Raw genomic sequence first — 23,896 nt, 5'->3', positions numbered from 1 at the left:
TACTGTGGGGCCTGTTCCCTCACACCACCATAATGACACCCCCCCAATGTACATGATACATTACCCGGCTCTGCCTCAGCATGACACTTCCCATTTTTATGGCAACATTTAACCAGAGACGAGAGCAGAGATATTTGATGTCATATGTATCAACTGGGACTGTGGGAGTCCTTTGGGTATATCATGTATAGTCTACACATGTATGAATGGGTATATTACAGAGAGACAGAGATATGGAGATGGAGGGAGAGGGAAAGAGAGAGAGAATGACTGACGTGCAGCTAAAACACTCACACAGGTATATTGGTATGTTCCAGAGAGCTTATAAATCATCTTCTGTTGTGTACTCTGACATAAAGTACACATGACATTGTTACAAGCTCTACTTAGGACACCCAAACAAAGCTTTTAAAAAAACTATGTTAGATAATGATCCTGCCTGTCAGTAAATCATGCAGATCATAAAAGGGAAGTGTGATATTTTTGGGGGGATATTAAAATGTAATGAATTAATGTAATCATGCTGGTATTACAGATATTATCTGTACACATGCTTATACTTTACACAAAGTTATGTGTGTAAGTGTGTGTGTGTGTGTGTTTTGCCGTTCGTGAACTAACACTTGACACCCCCTATTACAAGCTTTGACTTTGATGATAGCTGCTTTATTGAGGATAAATGTACTTCCTCTGACTGAGATATGTGGTTGTGGCCTCCCGGGTGGCGCAGTGGTCTAGCTGTGCCACCAGAGATTCTGGGTTCGAGCCCAGGCTCTGTCGCAGCCGGCCGTGACCGGGAGGTCCATGGGGCGACGCACAATTGGCCCAGTGTCGTCCGGGTTAGGGAGGGTTTGGCCGGCAGGGATATCCTTGTCTCATCGCGCACTAGCAACTCCTGTGACGGCCGGGCGCAGTGCGCGCTGACCAGGTCGCCGGGTGCACAGTGTTTCCTCCGACACATTGGTGCGGCTGGCTTCCGGGTTGGATGTGCGCTGTGTCAAGAAGCAGTGCGGCTAGGTTGGGTTGTGTTTCAGAGGACGCGTGGCTCTCGACCTTCGCCTCTCCCGAGTCCGTACTGGAGTTGCAGCGATGAGACAAGACTGTAACTACTACCAATTGGATACCACGAAATTGAGGAGAAAAAAGGGGTAAAAAAAATGAAATACAAATAAAAAAGAGATATGTGGCTGTCGCACCTACCTATCTTAAGACGAATGCACTAACTGTAAGTCGCTCTAGATAAGAGCGTCTGATAAATTACTAAAATGTGTGTGTGTGTGTGTGAGTGAGTGAGTGAGTGAGTGAGTGAGTGAGTGAGTGAGTGAGTGAGTGAGTGAGTGAGTGAGTGAGTGAGTGAGTGAGTGAATGAGCAGTCCAGCGTGTGAGGGGTTAACCAGTCAACCATTGTTCCTGGTGGTGCATGGCTGAGGCTTCTCAAAAGAGCATAATTAATTAGCATGCCATTATCAGAGCTGAGTGCTGGCTGACTCAGATTAATGCTGAAAGAAAATGCTTCTAGGCTAAAGGTCAAGTCCTGTGTGTTAATGACCCAGCATCTCTGACCCCTGTGACCTTGGGGTCCCCAGGACCGAGATTGGGTAACACTGTCTTACTGTAAATAGGATATACAGGCTGTTCTTTGATTGTGTCATACAGGCTTTCTTACACAATCAAACATAAGTCGATTTTGATTATGTAAACTGAAATAACATCTTCTGATAGCCAGAAGGCAGTAGTGCATTTTGTTCCTGTATCCAGTTCAGTTATAGGAGGGCTATGGCATCATAATTGTGATCATAATTGTCATATGATATTCTTTAATAACTGCTGTATCTATTGTAATCATACGTCACTTTATGTATTAATGCTTATCAGTATGATTTATCTGTGGAAATCTCTACAAATACGTCAATTCAGAGACAATTACGAAATCAATACATTATTGTTTTGTCTGTGATAGAAGGATAGGGGTGAGAAGATTAAACCATGATAGAAAATAGTGAATGTTCAGGCAGTGGATTCTTCCAAGGCTGCTGCTACTGTACTCTGTATTCTGGCTCAGTGGCTCTACTCTCAGAGTACCCTGTATTCCTGCATCAACATTTGTACAGGAAGCCGACAGGCGCTTGGTTGAGTCTTGTATGGTGGAGTACTTTGCCTCCCTCTCTAGCAGGGCTGTGTTAGTTGTGACCTTGATGTCAGCAGACACAGACAGAAGCTGCTGAATAGGATATATTCCTCCTCCTTCCGGGACGCCCCAATACGGATGTGTGTGTGTCCTGAAATTTGACAAAAACAAAGCTGTGTGTGTGCTGTGTGTGCATGCTTCCTTTGATGCCAGACATTTAATTTAGACTGAAAGTGAGAGTAAGACTTCTTTCCTCATGTCATTATATTGCTCTTTCATAGATATTAGTTTGGGATGACTTATTCATAATCAAAACATAGAGAAGTATAAAATAAATATCAGTTTAATTCAGCACTAGTTCAACTATGATATTGCACTATTTCTATGAATTTATTTGTTCTGAGGCCAGAGAACTTTTAGAGATCACCTGGACCATTACGGAAGTCATGCAGACATTGTGTTTCTGTAGCCAGGAGACATGTCTGCTCCAGATGTCACTCACACACACAAACTTCCACTCATATGACTTCATGTTGTTTTATTGTTTGCATTCTCTTTCCAAGTGTTACTGCCAATACCTCCAATCCATTTGAAAACAATAAGATATACTGTATGTTGTACTGTAGGTCCTCTCTTGAACTCAAAGCACATTCAATGACATCAAAGACAGTGAATTATAGTTTGCGAACATGTTTTTTTTTTCATTTGGAAGAGGGATTGGATATTTAAACAATTCATGTAGGACATTAACATCACAACTGCGATATTGGAAACTCTCCAGAAAAGCTCCACTCTGTTTTGCTCTGGAGGGATACATGCAAGCTAACAGATGGTTCACTGATTAGAGCTCCAGCAACGCTGCCAATTTCATTACAGGGGTTCAGTTGGACCTGTAACAAATGTGAATATGTCTGTCACACCAACCACTACAGACACACTGATAAAGAGATTTCAGATGTATTGAGCCCTGTACAAAATACATGAGAAACTAATTCATAGTGTCAAATAGATATTATGTCATATCTGTGAATGTTTGTATTTATTCTATCAATCAAAAAAATACACTTCATTGCACTGTGAGTTAATTTCAGCAGTGTGCAACATTTATGGCTTTCCAAGCCCTCACCCTCCGATCCAACAGGACCCAGACGTGCTCAATGAGATTGAGTTCCGGGCTCTTTGCTGGTCATGGCAAAACACTGACATTTCTGTCTTGCAGGAAATCATGCACAGAACGAGCAGTATGGCTGGTGGCATTGTCATGCTGGAGGGTCATGTTAAGATGAGCCTGCAGGAAGGGTATCAGATGAGGGAGGAGGATGTCTTCCCTGTAACGCACAGCATTGAGATTGCTATAGATTGCTATTTTTTTGTTCATCTTAACTTTTTCTGTACAGGAATTTCATACTATTATATGATTTCCAAGCACTTCTAGACATCAGACTTCAACTGCAACTCAGACCCTTGCTCATACCGGGCCCCATTCCTTTGTTTCATGGGCTACCAAAATGCATCAGGCATAGACGAGCCGGTCACCTGGTGAAACTGAGACAAAGAGAAAATTGACTGGCACTCCCCTCCATTCTATTAGCAAATGTCCAGTGACTGGAGAATAAGATAGATGAGCTTTGTTCGAGAGTCTCCTATCAGAAAGACTTGAAAAGCTATAATATTATATTACTTGCAGAGACGTGGCTGGATGACTCTGTGTGTAGAACTCAGTCGTTTCTCCATGCAGCAGCACGATCGGACAAAGGCGGGGCCTCCAGTAAGTCCAAAGGGGAGGTGTGCCTCTTCATGAACAACTTCTGCACTACTTTCAGTGTGAAGGAAATCTGGAGCTTTTGCTCACCTGATATAGAATACTTCATACTAAGCTGCAGACCCTTTTGTCTACCAAGAAAGTTCTCATCCGTAATTATCACGGCTGTCTACATTCCTCCACAAGCCAAAACCACTTTGGCCCAACAAACTGTAAAGGGCCATGTACAAACAAGAAACCGCTCACACAGAGGCAGGTTTTCTGGTGGGTGGAGGCTTTAAAACAGGGAGACTTAAAACCGTTATACCTCACTTTTACCAACACATCTCTTTCGCATCTGGGGGCACTGAAACTCTAGACCACCTTTATTCTACCCACAGAAATTCATACATACATACAACCCTCGTCCTCCCTTCGGCAAATCTGACCATGACTTTATTCTCCTGCTTCCTTTTACAAACAAAAGCTCAAACAGGAAGTACCAGTGATGCACTCAATACAGAAATGGTCCGCTGAAGCAGAAGCGAGGCTATTTTTCTTTTATTATGAATTTTTACTCTGCATTGTTGGAAAGGGCTCATAAGCAAGCATTTCACCGAAAAGTCTACACCTGTTGTTTTTGGTGCCTGTGACAAATACAATTTTATTTGTCTCAGTCTGAGGGGAAAGATAATTCTCCCAGAATGCTTGACCTGAGCTCTGTTGTGACTATAATAAATGCCAGGACTGGCAGAATGAATTATGTCTGGGCCTGAAATGTACATCACAGTCCAAGCAAGAACCTGGCATGTAATTATATTGATGCTATATATAGAAGTAGATGCCACAAAGATTCCATCACCTTCATTTAAAAATCACATTCAAGCTGAGCCACATGACTTCTTAAGGGACTTCATAACGATATGAGAATATATTTGATATTGCTTCAAATTTGAATTACTATTGTAGTACATTGGCTTGGCCTTGACAAGATGAGTACAAATAGCTAACTGCTAGTTTTATAGTATTTTTTAAAAGCTGACTTCCCAGTCCATGGAAACCATTATAATACAATTGACAACATTCTCACATGTTATTTACTGTATATCAGTATATTTTGATCAGTATAAGTGATAATGCAGATTTAAACATGGTGATGGATATGTAGAGGGTGAAAATAAAACGTAGTGCATCAATCATCAAGGTCTCATTCACAACTGTTATGATGCAGGAAATACTGCATTATAACACAATACAATTGACCATAGAAGAAGTATAACACAATGAAATGGCCATCCATTACAGCGGGTGACAGTTTGACAAGAGGTGGTTTGATATCAAAGCTGATCTTCTGCAAAGGGGGGCTCAATTAACCTAGTAAACTCCAGTTGCCAGTTTCTCTACCGAGAGCTTCTCTGCTCAACACATTCATTCATCCTCCCTTTCTTTTTCCCAGGTATTTTCACTTGTTTATCATTTATTTGATTTGCTTAATGACTGTCTTCGGTGCATCTATTAAAGGAGTAGCTTTGAAATTCATATTTCCAGTCGGTGGAGCTGGTGGAGTCATATTGAGAGAAGGTGCTTTTATCTTGAAATGTAACCACTACTCACACTAGTTTTTACTTTACTTTTCTGAAAATAAAACAGCAAAAATATATTGGCTCCCTCCAAGGCAGGTTGTAAATGATTACTGTAGTCTCTATTATTTGTGCCGCTGTTGTAATAAACAAGTATAACAATAACAATGAACAGGTTTCATTTGATTGTGCCTTTTAATGAACCTCTTTGCTATTTATTATGCAATATGTAGTGTATATTACATTCATCAGAAAGGGTCAAATAAGTATGATACTGAAAACCATTGAAAGCCTTTAAGACTTTGTCTAAACACAAGGTTAACACTGCGGGTGGGGGATTGCTGCTCCTGATGAAGCACAGCTGTGGACATAAAAACTGGCAACTGAAAACACTTTGTACTTTATCATTGAGCTGACTAATTGGGCATTGCAAAGATGGAGATAGATTAGTGAGCCATACTGCCAGGGTCCAGAAAGCCCAGCTGAAGTAAACAGAGCTCTTTCCTGCTCTGTGATGGGTGGATGGAGAGATGTTGGTTATGGTGGTTGTTAGACAGGGTCTCCCAAACCACAGCGCAGAAAGAAAAACACAGGAAAGAAAAAGGAATCTCATCTGACATCATGGAGCAGCACGCTGAAGCTGAAATGATAAGATAAAACATCTTTCTCCCAATGTGACAAAAACAAGTATAGTCAGAGAGAATAATGTTACCTTTTTTAAACTGTATGACATCATTCAAATCTGAGAATGGAAATAGGACAATTTATTAATGTAGGCTATGCCAAATCTAGGCTTAATAGGTGAATAATATTTTCTGGGATTTTGTTTTTAAGGGTCAAACTCACTCTCTTGCTGGGAAATTCTCTAAAATCTGAAGTTCCTCAATTGTAATTTATGTGTGTATTTTCTGTTAGATGTTTAGAAGGAGACTATGTGGTGGTTCAGGGGCAGGGCAGGTCCAGATGATCCAGAGGAGAACGGTTTCCGATCATTAACAGGGCACTGGCCTTCACTACATCATCTGCTTAACAGCATGGGATGCTGTGATCTCCCAAATACTATTGTTCAATGTTAGTCACAGTATTCACAGCTTGTTCCCCGTCTGGGCAGCAAACAGCACAGATGTAGAGGTACACTAGAGAAACACTAAATATGGAAAATGCTTACTTGGCTGATTGAATGAGTGGGCTTGAGTGAGAGGAAAGAGCAAGAGAGCGCGAGAACATGCGACCTATCGAAAGAGCTGAATCAAGAGAGGCGTTTCGGCACCATTCTCCGGGAGAGTAGACGCGACATTTGCCGCAAGTAATGTTAGAAAGGAGTGGAGTAAATGAGAACGAAAACTCTTATTTCGTGTGGATTATTTCTGGAAAAACAAAGCCCTACCAAAACGGAAACTAGTACAACATTAGAAACAACATACAAAGATTGGAATAATACGGTAAGATAACACTCATCACGGTATTTGTTAGCTAACGTTAGCTTATCACCCGTACTGGTGCTAAGGTTGACACGCTACAGCTAGCTACCGTCCGTAGCCAAACCAGTATCATTTGTTAGGATAGATTCGAGTCAGTTAGCTAACACAGCGCTAAACAGTGCTAGCTAACAGCTAACTAGCTAGCTGACGTTGTCATACAAATAATGTTAGCTGGCTAGTTAATTGGCATAAATAGTTCTATGTACTGGATTGTATAGCGAGCCTTTTCTCGATAACTTGGTTGATCTAACTTGATGACTTGCTACACCTTGTCATAAGACAGGAAACCATTAACGTTCGCTACCTAGACATGTTCGTTAGCAAGCTAACTGGTAAGTGTTAGTCACCAACCTGGCATCTCCTAAAATGCACGTGTCTTCGTAATATATTTTATCCATTTGGCTAACTATATAGTGGGCAATGGCCACACTTAATCAGTTAGCTAGTTAGCAACGCCTAGTATACCAGACATTCATTGATTTGTGTCATAAGCTTGTCAACACTCCGCTCTTGATACACGTTGGTTGTTGTTGACGTGGGGGATCCTCTTAGTCTGATTAGTCAGGCTGTAATGTACACTTAATTGGTATAACTAACGTTAGCCTGAGTGAGACAATCGTGTAAATCTGAATAGAATGACATGTAAACGTACTCTACCGGCTGTATGTGCGGTTTGTCCTTATGCACGAAATTTGAGACAAAATATCCAAGGGAAGGTATTGTTTACCTGACTTTTTAGAGAGCTGGGGTATGTACAGTGGGGCAAAAAAGTATTTAGTCAGCCACCAATTGTGCAAGTTCTCCCACTTAAAATGATGTGAGAGGCCTGTAAATTTTCATCATAGGTACACTTCAACTATGACAGACAAAATGAGAAAAAAAATCCAGAAGATCACATTGTAGGATTTTTAATGAATTTATTTGCAAATGATGGTGGAAAATAAGTATTTGGTCAATAACAAAAGTTTATATAAATACTTTGTTATATACCTGTTGTTGGCAATAACAAAGGTCAAACATTTTCTGTAAGTCTTCACAAGGTTTTCACACACTGTTGCTGGTATTTTGGCCCATTTTTAATGAATTTATTTGCAAATGAAGGTGGAAAATAAGTATTTGGTCACCTACAAACAAGCAAGATTTCTGGCTCTCACAGACCTGTAACTTCTTCTTTAAGAGGCTCCTCTGTCCTCCACTCGTTACCTGTATTAATGGCACCTGTTTGAACTTGTTATCAGTATAAAAGACACATGTCTACAACCTCAAACAGTCACACTCCAAACTCCACTATGGCCAAGACCAAAGAGCATTCAAAGGACACCAGAAACAAAATTGTAGACCTGCACCAGGCTGGGAAGACTGAATCTGCAATAGGTAAGCAGCTTGGTTTGAATAAATCAACTGTGGGAGCAATTATTAGGAAATGGAAGACATACAAGACCATTGATAATCTCCCTCGATCTGGGGCTCCACGCAAGATCTCACCCGTGGGGTCAAAATGATCACAAGAACGGTGAGCAAAAATCCCAGAACCACACGGGGGGACCTAGTGAATGACCTGCAGAGAGCTGGGACCAAAGTAACAAAGCCTACCATCAGTAACACACTACGCCGCCAGGGACTCAAATCCTGTAGTTCCAGACGTGTCCCCCTGCTTAAGCCAGTACATGTCCAGGCCCGTCTGAAGTTTGCTAGAGAGCTTTTGGATGATCCAGAAGAAGATTGGGAGAATGTCATATGGTCAGATGAAACCAAAATGGAACTTTTTGGTAAAAACTCAACTCGTCGTGTTTAGAGGACAAAGAATGCTGAGTTGCATCCAAAGAACACCATACCTACTGTGAAGCATGGGGGTGGAAACATCATGCTTTGGGGCTGTTTTTCTGCAAAGGGACCAGGACGACTGATCCGTGTAAAGGAAAGAATGAATGGGGCCATGTATCTTGAGATTTTGAGTGAAAACCTCCTTCCATCAGCAAGGGCATTGAAGATGAAACGTGGCTGGGTCTTTCAGCATGACAATGATCCCAAACACACCGCCCGGGCAATGAAGGAGTGGCTTCGTAAGAGGCATTTCAAGATCCTGGAGTGGCCTAGCCAGTCTCCAGATCTCAACCCCATAGAACATCTTTGGAGGGAGTTGAAAGTCTGTGTTGCCCAGCAACAGCCCCAAAACATCACTGCTCTAGAGGAGATCTGCATGGAGGAATGAGCCAAAATACCAGCAACAGTGTGTGAAAACCTTGTGAAGACTTACAGAAAACGTTTGACCTCTGTCATTACCATCAAAGGGTATATAACAAAGTATTGAGAAACTTTTGTTATTGACCAAATACTTATTTTCCACCATAATTTGCAAATAAATGCATTAATAATCCTACAATGTGATTTTCTGGATTTTTCCCCCCTAATTTTGTCTGTCATAGTTGAAGTGTACCTATGATGAAAATTACAGGCCTCTCATATTTTTAAGTGGGAGAACTTGCACAATTGGTGGCTGACTAAATACTTTTTTGCCCCACTGTATTAATCAATGCACACAGAGTCGTCGTGTAATGCTAACGAAACACAAGCACGACAAATCACAGATCAACCGCATGCAGTGAGTGGAGCACTCAAGAGGAGGGGCTGGCCACGTGGCCAGCTGCTCTAGTGAGTATACTTCCACGTGAGATTTTACACTTACCAGTGTCTTACCAAGCGAACTTCAGAAAGTTTGTACCTCAAACCATATGGACGCCCGCTGAGTAAATGAAAGAGAACATTTGTTGCAGCCATGGGGTCTATATATATAGGGGCGGACCCCAGCCGTGACACAGGTGTACACGGGAGTCAATCTGTAAATCCTCACCTCCTTGTGCCTTATTGCTTAAATATCCCTACCCACTCTCTAAAAAGTTGGCTTAACAATACTTTCCTGTGGATATTTTGTCTCAAATGTCGAGCAGCAGAAGGACAAACCGCACAGACAACTTGGTAGAGTACATTATAAGTATAATTTTATTCATCATTCTGGCTTGTAAAGAACTTTTACACAATTTTGCCGATTTGGAGTGCTTTTATAAGAAACAAACTGCTTTGTTGACATATTATACAAAATCTATAAGCACAGATGAAAGGCTAGCTAACTATAGAACATGTTCTGGTTTGCCTGCAAATTACTTGCTTGCCTACTTTTCTATTACATGTCTGAAAGTTGGGACAGAAGTAAAAGTTGTGCTGCACAGAGAAATTCATGAAAAAATGAACAAAGGCAGATCTCATGTCACGATAGAGCTAGGGCAGTTTCTTAACCCTAACATTACTCACCTCAGTCAACCTGCAAATCTCTACTATGGCATACTACTAGTAGTTACCATGGTCAGAAAATAACTGACTCTGTAAATCTCTCTGTAGGTGAGCCATAATCATAATGCAGAGCAAACTCATATTTGAGTGTTAAAAGGGTTACTGACATTCATTTACAAGGGGTCTATCAGAGGCCTACACATGAGCCTCTTTTACAGTTAGCTCTACATATCTGACCACATCTTGATTGGTTAATATAAACAGCGTGAAATTGCACTGTCAGCATAATTTGAGGGAGCATGAAATTGGGCTAAGATGTTTATTTCTTTATTGGCCCTTTGAGGCTCAGACCATAGTTAATAAGGTCAAGTGCATACTTTCTGTTGTGGTATTAAATGCCAGAGTCCAGGCCAAGTGTTTAATTACAATAAAAGGCCTGAGGGAAATTAGCTCCAAATGCCATTCAGAGTATATTTGAATAATATGAAATGCCGGTAGTGGTTATTGAACAAGGTCAATCCACTCTGATGGGCATTTTGAGTAAAATAAATAGTCTAGATAAATAATATTGTTGTGGAATCGTCTTACAATCGAATATCAAATTCTGATTACTGCAAGAGTGTCTAGAGCAGGGCTTGCCAACCCTGTTCCTGGAGAGCTACCCTCTTGTAGGTTTTCACTCCAACCCTGTTCCCGGAGAGCTACCCTCTAGTAGGATTTCACTCCAACCCTGTTCCTGGTGAGCTACCCTCTTGTAGGTTTTTACTCCAACCCTGTTCCTGGAGAGCTACCCTCTTGTAGGTTTTCACTTCAACCCCAGTTGTAACTAACCTGATTCAGCTTATCAACGAGTAAATTATTAGAATCAGGTGCGCTAGATTGGGTTTGGCGCAAAACACCTACAGGACGGTTGCTCTCTAGGAACAGGGTTGGAGAGCCCTGGCATAGAGAACAGTTCATTAAAGAGCTGTGGTTTCATCTACTATTGGCTGAAATATGCCTTGAAATGGTTTCCTCTGAGTTGATTGTGTTATGCATCATTGTATGTCAGGGATATTACAAACACTTCCTATAAATTGAGTAAAGCCATAATGCTCTGTGGCAGCCTAAATAGCCTGTATATTTTGTGCTTATTGATGCATCATTGAAAGCTTCTCTGCTCAAGACTGACAAGAAACTGAGGTGGGAGAACCTCTATTATTGTAGCTTAAAGGTATAGAGGTTTTCTGAGTGTGACTCTGTTCTCTGAAGTGCAGTTCAGTCTTGCTCCTCTATTAAACAGGATCTCTGATCCAAGCAGGGATTGAGCTCACCAAGTCGGCTGTTAATCAAAGGTAGTTTAGCCTTCCTTTAAAACCTAATAAATGTAGATTACCTCCTAAATAGACATACCCAAAAGTAATTATTTATCATGAGGGCCATAAACAGTACATAGCAATGCTTATACTGTCAGAAATATTAAAATCTCACATTTCTGTGATAAGTAGTTATAAATTACGGAGCTGGAGTCACTTTTGAGGACACAAGCACACAGTACAGTGATGAAAGATCATATTTTCCCCCCACTATTCAAGAAACGTGGGGGAATCAGGCTTGAAATGATTGAAATGCTTTCTAAATCTAATTTGACTTGTCACATATGCCGAATACAACAGGTGTAGACCTTACAGTGAAATGCTTACAAGCCCTTAGCCAACAATGCAGTTCAAGAAATAGAGTTAAGAAAATATTTGCTAAATAAAGTAAAATATAAACAGTAACACAAGATTACAACAATAACGAGGCTATATACAGGGGGTACCGGTACCGAGTCAATGTGCAGGTTAGTCGAGGTATTTTCTTGGGGGGGGGGGGCAGGGGCAATATAAATAATCCGGTTGGTCATTTGATTAGGCCTACCACTGGTGTGTCGCCAGCAAACTTAATGATGGTGTTGGAGTTGTGCTTGGCCAAGCAGTCGTGGGTGAATAGGGGGTACGCGGGGGGACTAAGCACGCAACCCTGAGGGGCCCTGGTGTTGAGGATCAGCGTGGCAGATGTGTTGCCTACCCTTACTACCTGGGGGGCAGCCCATCAGGAAGTCCAGGATCCAGTTGCAAAGGGAGGTGTTTAGTCCCTGGGTCCTTAGCTTAGTGATGAGCTTTGAGGGCACAATGGTGTTGAACACTGAGCTGTGCTAAATATAGTAACAATAACATTCTAATCGTTTTACTATAAGATTTCACCTTAACTGTAAAATAAATATAATCATATTTAGTGACAGTGCAAAATTGGACCATTTCATATAACTGACAGAATTATCTGCTGCGTGTCCTCTGAGCAAAGCAGGGACTCCATTTAAATGTCTGCAGACTCGTTACAACTTCAGCTTTAATTAGTGCTTTTTGAGGTCTGTTCTGTTTCGGTTCAATTTCGCTTTTCGATTTAAGTTAATTAAGATGTATTTTTTAAGCACTATACACTATGTGAGTTGAATGCTGTAACAACAATAAAACAAGTAATAAAAGTCCCTTGGTGGTAGTGACTGCCCATTACTGCTTATCACTAATGAACCATTATTTAATCACATTACTTTAAAATATTTCAGTTCTTGTGTATATTACATTGTTTTATTTGATTATTTAATCTCTATAGAGCTTCTGCCTATGCTGTCTGTGAAATCACTATTTTAGTAGTTCTTCAAAGTAAATAAGGCATATTTTTATGACTGCTGAATACCAACTATCAATCACTTAGATAATGTATTTTCAGGTAGAGATGTCGTACGAAGCAACTGCTCTCTATCCCTCTCCATCGCGCATTCTTTTGTCTCTTTTACTTAGCAGGTGTGAAAGAAACACAAAGACCGGACAAGTGGGTGCGCAATGGATTATGGTCATTGTGGTTCACGACCAAATTTTATGCACTGCACTGTGTACAATATTGGCCTGTTGGAATCTACAAATCCCTACTACATTGCACAGTTCGGGCCTGATATCTGTTTTAACCATGCGTGTGAGTAGGGCTGGCACAATTTCCTTATAATTGTTGTCACCGATGGTTATGGATGAAGACCTGTATTCAAATATTGAAGAACAGCTGACTGAAGAAATTCATTGTTTGCTACAACACTTTGCTTGTAGTGTTGCAAGGTATACCAAAACTTAGTGCGTTCGGAAAGTACTCAGACCTCTTGACTTTTCCAACATTTTGTTACGTTACATACAGCCTTATTCTAAAATGGGTTTAAAAATATAAAAAATCTCCTCAATTTCATTCCCCTACATTGAATACTCCATAACGACAAAGTGAAAACAGGTTTTTAGAAATCTTTGCAAATGTATTATAAATAAAAACAGAAATTTAAATTAGTTATAAGTATTCAGACCCTTTGCAATGAGACTCATCCTGTTTTGGTGCATCCTGTTTCCATTGATCATACTTGAGCTGTCTACAACTTGATTGGAGACCACCTATGGTAATTTCAATTGATTTGACATGATTTGGAAAAGCACGGCGCTGGCAGCATCATCCTGTGGGGATGTTTTTCAGCGTCAAGTTGTAGGAGACTAGACAGGAGAGGGAAAGATGAATGGGGAAAGGTACAGAGAAATCTTTGATGAATACCTGCTCTAGAGCGCTCAGGACTTCAGACTGGGGTGAAGGTTCACCTTCCAACAGGACAACGACCCCAAGCACACAGCCAAGACAACGCAAGAGTGGCTCCAGAACAAGTCACTGAATGTCCTTGAGTGGCCCAGCCAGAGCCCGGACTTGAACCCAATCAAACATCTCTGGAGACACCTGAAAATAGCTGTGCAGCAACGCTCCCCATCCAACCTGACAGAACGTGAGAGGATCTGCAGAGAAGAATGTTAGAAACTCCCCAAATACAGCTGTGCCAAGCTTGTAACGTCATACCCAAGAAGGTGCAAAGTACTGAGTAAGGGTTTGAATGCTTATGTAAAGCTCAGTTTTTCAGTTTGAATTTTTTAAAATAAATTTGCCAAAATGTCAATTGTTTTTGCTTCATTGGGTATTGTGTGTAGGTTAATGGGGGGGAAGACAATTTAATCAATTTTAGAACAAAGTTGCATCAACAAAATGTGGAAAAGGGCAAGTGTTCTGAATACTTTCCAAATGTGCTGTAGGTATTTCTGATACTATTATATGTAAAACCGTTTTGTACTAGAATTTTTGTTACTTTTGGTACTGAAATGTGTCTCATGACATCTACTGATCGAGAGAAGATCAAGTTTATTATCACAGCTGGTGTCCCCTTAGTGAGTGCAAGAGCCACGTCCCTGCACCACCTACTCATTGCTAGCTCTAGCCCAGTGGTCACCAACCTTTTCTGTGTCAAGATCACTTTCGTAGACAAAAAGCAAGCTGAGATCCACCACACAGACTTTTCTTTTAAACATGAGTTTAAAATGTTAAGTTAACCTAATAAAAACAGTTCTGTAGGAATGAGGCTTTATTAGGGCTGATCCCATTTAGTCGACTGGTCAATTGTTTGGTCGATAGGCTGTTGGTCAACCTGAGATTTCTTAAGCTGAGCAGTAACAAAAAATAAAATACAAAAATATCATGGTGTACAAGACAGACACCTGTATGATTCGGGCCTATCTGAGTGGACTGATCCACTGTGGAGGCCGTGGGGATGGCACAGTCCGTCAGTCTAAGACGTGTTACCGAAATTGTATATGGTTATATTACATATGAACAATGGTGTAACACTAATAAAAAATAATGTACATTTTTAACCAATGCACTTTCTCCCGTGTTGGATAGTGGTCGCTGTCCATGGTTCTGAAACACATCAGTGCGCTGTTGAATTGGCGCCTTTACCTCGACCATGTTGCTATGTGCATAATTGCTAAGTTAACCAGCATATTGGTGTTGAGAACAATGTGGCGGAGGCAGCAACATGAATGAGGAGATGAGAAAACATCCCTTTCCTTGTTGTCTAAGAAGAATGAGGAGAAAGGGAACCTCAATTAGGTCAATAGTCAATCAGAAATGGTGTAACCACCATTTGCCTCATGCAGCGTAACACATCTCCTTCAACATAGAGTTGATCAGGCTGGTGATTGTGGTCTGTGGAATGTTGTCCCCCTGGATATTGGCGGGAACTGGAACACACTGTCGATCCAGAACAATACTAAACATGCTCAATGGGTGAGTATGCAGGCCATGGAAGAACTGGGATATTTTCAGCTTCCAGGAATTTTGTACAGATCCTTGTGACATGGGGATGTCCATTATCATGCTGAAACATGAGGTGATGGCGGCGGATGAATGGCATGACAATAGGCTTCAGGATCAAATCATAGTATCTCTGTGCATTCAAATTGCCGTTAATAAAATGCAACTGTGTTCCTTGTCCGTAGCTTATGCCTGCCCATACCATAACCCCACCGCCACCATGGGGCACTCTGTTCACAACGTTGACATCAGCAAACTGCCCGCCCACACAACGCCAAACATGCTGTCTGTCATCTGCCCGGTACAGTTAGAACTGGGTTTCATCTGTGAAGAGCACACATCTCCAGTGTGCCAGTGGCCATCGAAGGTGAGCATTTGCCCAGTGAAGTTGGTTACGACACTGAGCTGCAGTCTGGTCAAGACCCTGGTGAGGACGATGAGCACACAGATTGGCTTCCCTGAGCCTGGTTTCTGACAGTTTGTGCAGAAATTCTCCAGTTCTGCAAACCCACAGTTTCATCATGTGGCTGGTCTAAGACCATTCCGCAGGTGAATAAGCTGGATGTGGAGGTTCCGGGCTGGCGTGGTTACACATCATCTGTGGTTGTGAGGCCGGTTGGACATACTGCCAAATTCTCTAAAACTATGTTGGAGGCGGCTTATGGTAGAGAAATTAAGACGACATTTTATGGCAACCGCTCTGGTGGACATTCCTGCAGTCACCATGCCAATTGCATGCTCCCTCAAAATTTTAGGCATCTCTGGCTTTGTGTTGTGTGACACAACTGCACATTTTATACTGGCCTTTTATTGTCCCCGGCACAAGGTGCACCTGTGTAATGATCATGCTTCTTAATCAGCTTCTTGATATGCCACACCTGTCAGGTGAATGGATTATCTTGGCAAAGGAGAAATGCTCTAACAGGGATGTAAACAAATTTGTGGACAAAATATGACAGAAATAAGCTGTTTGTGCGTGTAGAAAATTGCTAGGATATTTTATCTCAGCTCATGAAACATGGGACCAACACTTTACATGTTGTGTTTATACTTTTGCCCAGTGTAGTTAGCTGGCTAGCTAATAAATGTATTGAGTAATAGCAAACATAGCTAGCTAATACTGATACCAGTGCTGGTGTAGGCCTAAATCAGCATGTTGTTTGTGAAACAGTATATTATAAATCAGAGAGGAATAGGCAAAGTGTGAATATGTTAGCTACATGAAGTAAGAACATTTAATGTAGCCAATATCATGCAGCCCTACGTGGCAGTCTGGAAATGATCTAAAGCCGGGATCAACTTTTGGTTGAAGTTTGTTTTATACTGTGTAATCAATCAGAATGGAGAATGTCATCCTAAGGTCATGCACAACTCATAAAGGAAATGTAGAACTTTTATTATTCAAAAACATTAAATACAATCATACCGTCACAAATGTTACAAATATTGTGATATGATACTTTGGCCATATCGGCCAGCCCTACTTGGAACATCTAACCCTGGCAATATGACTAGTAAACTCATGGGTACACGTGCAATGGCAGCCTGGTTTTGCGATGCAATAATTTCCATGGTAATGTAGGATGCATTTTTTTATATACACTGCTCAAAAAAATAAAGGGAACACTAAAATAACACATCCTAGATCTGAATGAATGAAATATTCTTATTAAATACTTTTTTCTTTACATAGTTGAATGTGCTGACAAAAAAATCCCACAAAAATTATCAATGGAAATCAAATTTATCAACCCATGGAGGTCTGGATTTGGAGAGACACTCAAAATTAAAGTGGAAAACCACACTACAGGCTGTTCCAACTTTGATGTAATGTCCTTAAAACAAGTCAAAATGAGGCTCAGTAGTGTGTGTGGCCTCCACGTGCCTGTATGACCTCCCTACAACGCCTGGGCATGCTCCTGATGAGGTGGCGGATGGTCTCCTGAGGGATCTCCTCCCAGACCTGGACTAAAGCATCCGCCAACTCCTGGACAGTCTGTGGTGCAACGTGGCGTTGGTGGATGGAGCGAGACATGATGTCCCAGATGTGCTCAATTGGATTCAAGTCTGGGGAACGGGCGGGCCAGTCCATAGCATCAATGCCTTCCTCTTGCAGGAACTACTGACACACTCCAGCCACATGAGGTCTAGCATTGTCTTGCATTAGGAGGAATTCAGGGCCAACCGCACCAGCATATGGTCTCACAAGGGGTCTGAGGATCTCATCTCGGTACCTAATGGCAGTCAGGCTACCTCTGGAAAGCACATGGAGGGCTGTGCGGCCCCCCAAAGAAATGCCACCCCACACCATGACTGACCCACCGCCAAACCGGTCATGCTGGAGGATATTGCAGGCAGCAGAACGTTCTCCACGGCGTCTCCAGACTCTGTCACGTGCTCAGTGTGTGAACCTGCTTTCATCTGTGAAGAGCACAGGGCGCCAGTGGCGAATTTGCCAATCTTGGTGTTCTCTTTGCAAATACCAAACGTCCTGCACGGTGTTGGGCTGTAAGCACAACCCCCACCTTGGTGGACATACCACCCCCATGGAGTCTGTTTCTGTCCGTTTGAGCAGACACATGCACATCTGTGGCCTGCTGGAGGTAATTTTGCATGGCTCTGGCAGTGCTCCTCCTGCTACTCCTTGCACAAAGGTGGCGGTAGCGGTCCTTCTGCTGGGTTGTTGCCCTCCTACGGCCTCCTCCACGTCTCCTGATGTACTGGCCTGTCTCCTGGTAGCGCCTCCATGCTCTTGACACTACGCTGACAGACACAGCAAACCTTCTTGCCACAGCTCTGATTGATGTGCCATCCTGGATGAGCTGCACTACCTGAGCCACTTGTGTGGGTTGTAGACACCGTCATGCTACCACTAGAGTGAATGCACCGCCAGCATTCAAAAGTGACCAAAACATCAGCCAGGAAGCATAGGAACTGAGAAGTGGCCTGTGGTTACCACCTGCAGAACCACTCCTTTATTGGGGGTGTCTTGCTAATTGCCTATAATTTCCACATGTTGTCTATTCCATTTGCACAACAGCATGTGAAATGTATTGTCAATCAGTGTTGCTTCCTAAGTGGACAGTTTGATTTCACAGAAGTGTGATTGACTTGGAGTTACATTGTGTTGTTTACGTGTTCCCTTTATTTTTTTGAGCAGTGTATATATATTTTTTCTACTCTATCTGTTATTACTGAGACCACGGACATTTGGATTTCCAATTACCGTCATACAACATTCCATGACCATCCACAGCCCTACGTGTGAGGAGATATCTCCTCTCTTGTCTAACAGGGTAATGGGGGCAGAGATTATCCTGTGCTCAGTGTCAGGCCCGAGGGAGACGGTGACAAACAGTTTTAGTACTAGTTCCAGTATTGCTAGCATTATGCAACAGAAGGCCATTCTGAAACTAGATGAGGGGATAGTTAGCATACAATTCCGTTGTCCACTTTGGAAGGGTAGGAAATCTTCAGATAAATGTGTGATACCTTTTGTGAACAAACTGCAAGACCTTCTCATCAAAAATCACATTATTTATTGCCTTAGAAAAAAATCGGACTTTTAGATGTCAATTCACAATTCCTCAGTTTGCATAGGCCTATGTTGAATACCGGTGTGTCCATTTCCGTAAGTGTCACCACAAGCTCTAAACCAGAACACCACTGGAATGTACAGTACCTTATGACAAGAGCTGTTGTGGCCTGCTTTTGAAATTGGCATATTCCTCAAATAGCAGCAGACATTGTTTAGAGGAAAAGCAGTGGAGAAGGGGGGTGTACAACATTTCTACATGATGTCACAGCAGGGCAGACTATACACGTCGTTTTCCAAACCACTATGCGTTGTAGCTGTGTGCTGCCTGGGAGGGGACTGACTGCCTCTGGCATGGCCTGGGAGGTTCTACTCTGCTGCTACTGTGAATGAGGAACACAGCCCAGGGGGCAGGCGTGTAAGGCTTCATGTCAGGTGATTCCCATTTTTCCCCTTTAGAATTCCATAAACTGAATCAATTCCATTTTTATTTGACTGAGCTGAATTATTAAGTACGTTTGGTAGTGAGTGTTGCAACCGAGGACAGACGATTTTTATGCGCTTCAGCACTCACCGTTCTATGAGATTGTTTGGCCTACCACTAAGCGGCTGAGCCGGTGTTGCTCCTAGATGTTTCCACTCCACAATAACGGCACTTACAGTTGACCAGGCCAGCTCTAGCAGGTCCGAAATTTGACGAACTGACTTGTTGGAAAGCTGACATCCTATGACGGTGCTCTTCAGTAAGGCCATTCTACTGTGGATGTTTGTCTATGGAGATTGCATGGAGGTGTGCTCGATTTTATACACCTTAGCAACGGGTGTGTCTGAATCCACTAATTTGAAGGGGTGTCCACATACTTTTGGATATGTAGTGTATAAGAAAGCTCAGGAAATACTGTATTTTAGTTTTTTTTGTATACATTTAACCCCTTATTTTTGTTGGCCCAAAACTACCTCCATACTTCCATTCGTTTGCATAGGTTACCTTCAGACGAGTCCCGTGAAACTTGTGGGGGTCGTAGACCAAAACGTAGAAGAACACCATCGTGTTCGTGAGGGTCTCCCCTTTCTATAGAATGGTCATAATAGTTTGTCGGCCAAACTGTTTGGACGCTACAGATGTTTTTGTGAGACATCAGGAAGTTAAAGCTTGGTTGCAAATGGGTCTTCCAAATGGACAATGACCCCAAGCATACTTCCAAAGTTGTGGCAAAATGGCTTAAGGACAACAAAGTCAAGGTATTGGAGTGGCCATCACAAAGCCCTGACCTGACCAAGCATTTCGCTACACTCGCATTAACATCTGCTAACCATGTGTATGTGACAAATAACATTTTATTTTATTTGACCTCAATCCCATAGAAGATTTGTGGGCAGAACGGAAAAAGCGTGTGCGAGCAAGGAGGCCTACAAACCTGACTCAATTACACCAGCTCTGTCAGGAGGAATGGACCAAAATTCACCCAATTTATTGTGGGGAGTTTGTGGAAGGCTACCCGAAGCATTTGACCCAAGTTAAACAATTTAAAGGCAATGCTACCGAATACTAATTGAGTGTATGTAAACTTCTGACCCACTGGGAATGGGATGAAAGAAATACAAGCTGAAATAAATAATTCTCACTACTATTATTCTGACATTTCACATTCTTAAAATAAAGTGGTGATCCTAACTGACCTAAAGCAGGGAATATTTACTCGGATTAAATGTCAGGAATAGTGAAAAACTGAATTTAAATGTAGTTGGCTAAGGTGTATGTAAACTTCCGACTTCAACTGTATTTAGATATTCCATAACAAAATAAAAAAAATTAAAAAAGTTTCCAGCTACATTCGTCATTTACAACATTAACAATGTCTACACTGCATTTCTAATCAATTTGATGTTATTTTAATGCACAAAAAAAATGCTTTTCTTTTAAGAACAAGAACATTTCTAAGTGACCCCAAACCTTTGAACGGAAGTATAATTCCACTTTGACATTATGGGTTATAGTGTGAAGGCTAGTGACCAAAAATGTAATCCATTTTAAATTCAAGCTGTAACACAACAACATGTTGAGAATGTCAAGGTGTGTGAGTACTTTCTGAAGGCACTGTACCTGTTTGGTTGCTGCTGTCTTCCTCTGTGATGATTTATTTTTGTAGCAGAGAATTACTTTTGATGCACCTGTGGTGCAGTAGTGAAAAACTGAAACCGTAATTCCCAGAAAGTTCCCCACAATTTGACCCCCTCCCCCACCTCGCATGAGAGAAACGCCTATTAGACTATATAACCACAACCTGTGTGTGTGTGACTGTGTTGTGGTTCAGAGGGACTGGTGGGTTACTGGGTTTATGTAAGATGTATGAAAGTGTGAAAGCTTGTTCAGAGCCTTGCAGCATGGTCTGCCTATTGTTGCTCCACACTGGAAGCACTGCTGAGAATAAGAAGCGGTCTAATAAGCAGTCCAGTGGTACTGAAGATTACTGAGCTTGCTCTTCAGATCCATTCACAAACTGTCATTTTAATGGGAAATAGGTAGTGCTGGGGGAAAAAATCGCTATTGTTACATACCAGGATATTATTTTTGAGGATATATCAAATTGTCTTGACAGTATTGTTATTATCTTTTTGCACTAGTTGGCTGTACCTGCTCCAACACTCATAGCTTGTTAATCCATCTTATTAAATAGGGAGACAATTTGTTTTCAGCACTTTTATTTCCATGACTGATCAAAACTAATTTTCTCATGGCTCTCTCATCCCTTTTCAGCAGACATAAGGTGAGCAATATGTTTGGAACATCGCATCGCACTAAAATCATAGTATCGAATCGCAATATATATAGAATTGTGAGAATTGCAATACACATCGTATCGGCACCTAGGTATCTTGATGTCCCTGGTAATTCCCAGCCCTAGGAATAGGTCCACTAATTTTAGACTAAAGCCTGGATCTTGGCTACTTCCCCCTAATATCAAGCCAAATTGGCTGCATTTCAATTTAAACATGATTTCATAGAAGTTACATGAGGCTGGTATGTCCTGGCACACCTTTTGTAAACACTTAAGTTGATATGCAGAACACAAAGGGAAATATGGAGCAGTCATCGTGGAACTGCCTCCCAAACCTAGTCACACTTTCAACCCTTCTGGCTCACTGAATGAGTAACAAAAGCTGTCTGGCATTTCTTGCTCACTGGATTTTTAGTGGACTGCACCTGGTAGATTCAGTGCAAGGCAAATGTTATGGTTGACTCAAACGCTCCAACGGTGCAGCATTATCCACTGCAGCTGTCTCAGAGAGAAGCCTTTTAATGATTCTCATAATGAAAGTAGCATTGAGTTGGAGACAGCCGCTTTGGTCCTGGCCTGATGTTGAGAAAATATCTACAGTACAGTTGACTGAGATTGCCTGATGGAAAGGCTTTGGGTTCATGTTAGGACATGTGAGAATAGAGCCTGCCCTGTTATCTCTTAAGACAAAGCACACCACACACCGAAGGAATCTACTTCAGATTGGGATTATGACGCTGTGTCAATTTACTAGAGGTCGACCGATCATGATTTTTCAGTGGCGATACCGATTATTGGAGGGCCAAAAAAAGCCGATTACGATTAATCAGCCGATTTGTTTTTTAAATTTTTTTTTAAAGAAAAAAAATCTATATGTATTTTTTAATAATATATATTTGTAATTCACTATTGTTGTAATTGTCATTATTAACAACGAACCCTTTTATTTGAACTTAATATAATACATAAATAAAATCTATTTAGTCTCATAAATAATGAAACATGCTCAATTTGGTTTAAATAATGCAAAAACACAGTGTTGGAGAAGAAATTAAAAGTGCAATATCTGCCATGTAAAAAAAGCTAACTTTTAAGTTCCTTGCTCAGAACATATGAAAGATGGTGGTTCAATATTCCCAGTTAAGAAGTTTTAGGTTGTAGTTATTATAGGAATTATGACGTGTCGAGTATTTCTCTCTATACCATTTGTATTTCATTCTTTCAGTGAAATACAGAACTGTTCCGGATTTTATCGAACGGGTGGCAACCCTAAGTCTAAATATTACTGTTACATTGCACAACCTTCAATGTTATGTCATAATTCTGGCAAATTAGTTTGCAACGAGCCAGGCGGCCCAAACTGTTGCATATACCCTGACACTGCTTGCGCTGAACACAAGAGAAGTGACACAATTTCCCAAGTTAATGTTGCCTGCTAACGTTAATTTATTTTAACTAAATATGCAGGTTTAAAAAAATATATAATTTTCTTGTATTGATTTTAAGAAAGGCATTGATGTTTATGGTTAGGTACATTTGTGCAAAGATTCCCAATAAAAGCACAATGTGCTTTTGTTAAATCATCCCCCGTTTTGCAAATGGGCGGGAGTTTCGGCTTTCCATAGTGACATCACCATGCTGTAAATTGAAGTAAGCTGTGATTTGATGATAAATGAACAGGCATCACATTGATTATATGCAATGCAGGACAAGCTAGTTAACCTAGTAATATCATCAACTATGTATAGTTTGATGTTTTTTTACAAGATAAATTTAATGCTAGCTAGCAACTTACCGTGGCTCCTTGCTGCACTCGTGTAACAGGTGGTCAGCCTGCCATGCAGTTTCCTCGTGGATTGCAGTGTAGTCGGCCATAATCGGTGTCCAAAAATACTGATTACCGATTGTTATGAAAACTTGAAATCAGCCCTAAGTAATCGGCCATGTCGATTAATTAGTCGACCTCTACATTTTACCCCAGACAATGCAGGATACTTTGTCTTTTGAAAATGGCATTGCAGCACTCCAATATTAATGGGTCGAAGCCCGTTATAAATTCATCTGTTTTTTTCATTCTTTATCTAGGCAAGGCTGTATGTTTTCTTGCACTAATACCCTGACTACACTGCTCGCATCGCGAGCGCGAGCATCTGCGTTGCCAAGGGCTAAATCGCGC

The 23,896-nt window shown here is 41.4% G+C and overlaps 1 protein-coding gene and 1 long non-coding RNA gene across 5 annotated transcripts in view; one reads left to right on the top strand and one right to left on the bottom strand.

Moving 5' to 3' along the window:
- Positions 1–23,896, bottom strand: part of LOC115111022 (uncharacterized) — a 71,142-nt gene that overhangs the window by 30,582 nt on the left and 16,664 nt on the right. The gene's annotated exons all lie outside the window — the stretch shown is intronic.
- Positions 6,697–23,896, top strand: part of LOC115111193 (nuclear receptor corepressor 2-like) — a 178,232-nt gene continuing 161,032 nt past the window's right edge. Inside the window, 1 exon segment of the mRNA XM_065011528.1 lies at positions 6,697–6,891. The gene's annotated coding sequence lies outside the window, so the exon portion shown is untranslated.

This window comes from Oncorhynchus nerka, linkage group LG27 (assembly GCF_034236695.1).
Source record: "Oncorhynchus nerka isolate Pitt River linkage group LG27, Oner_Uvic_2.0, whole genome shotgun sequence".
NCBI lineage: Eukaryota > Metazoa > Chordata > Actinopteri > Salmoniformes > Salmonidae > Oncorhynchus > Oncorhynchus nerka.
Note: the sequence above shows the minus strand (reverse complement) of the source record. Positions and strands in the feature narration are given on the sequence as shown.